This window comes from Chrysochloris asiatica, unplaced genomic scaffold (assembly GCF_000296735.1).
Source record: "Chrysochloris asiatica unplaced genomic scaffold, ChrAsi1.0 scaffold00257, whole genome shotgun sequence".
In the NCBI taxonomy this organism is placed as follows: domain Eukaryota; kingdom Metazoa; phylum Chordata; class Mammalia; order Afrosoricida; family Chrysochloridae; genus Chrysochloris; species Chrysochloris asiatica.
The window spans coordinates 3,568,955-3,569,850 of record NW_006408775.1 but is presented as its reverse complement, the minus strand read 5'-3'; positions in this window follow the sequence as shown (position 1 = coordinate 3,569,850).

Sequence of the window (896 nt, the reverse complement as noted above, 5' to 3'; positions counted from 1 at the left end):
TCCCCAGATCTCCTCACACTGCTTGCCATCCAGGTCCCTAACTGGGTCCACACCATGTGCTTTTAAATAGGCTTCTCCAACACCATAATTCAACTGCATTGATTCTTCTACAGCCTTCCTTATTCATTGTCCAACTGTCACTTGCATGTGAAGTGATTAAAAATACCGTGACTCGGACCAGGTGCACCGTGTTCCTCAAACTGACCTCTTTGCTCTTGAACACTTTAAAGTGGTCATGTGCAGCAGATTTGCCTAATGCAATACATTGTTTGATTTCTTGACGGTTGCTTCCATGAGTGTTGATGGTTGTTTAAGTAAAATTAAATCTTGGACAACTTCAATATTTTCTCTATTTGTCATGATAGTATTTATTGGCTCAGTTCTGAGGATTTTTGTTTTCATAACGTTGAGGTGTAGCCCAAACTGAAGGCTGTGGTCTTTGATCTTAATTAGTATTTTAAGTCCTCTTTACTTTCAGCAAGCAAGGTTGTGTCATCTGCACATCTCAGGTTGTTAATGAGTCTTCCTTCAATCCTGATACCATGTTATTCTTCATATAACCCAGCTTCTGGGATTATTTGCTCAACATACAGATTGAATAAGAATGGTAGAAGAATACAGCTCTGGTGCATACCTTTCCTGATTTTAAACCATTCAGTATCGCCTAGTTCTGTTGGAATGACTGCCTTTTGGGCTATGTACGGGTCCCCCATGAGCACATACTTAAGTATTCTGGAATATCCATGCTCTACAATGCTGTCCATAGCTTGACACAATTGACAACAGTTGAAAGCTCTTTCATAGTCAAACACGGGTAAATGTCTTTCTTGTATTCTCTGCTTTCAGCCAAGGTCCGTCTGTTATCAGCAATGATATCCCTCATTCCACTTCCTCGT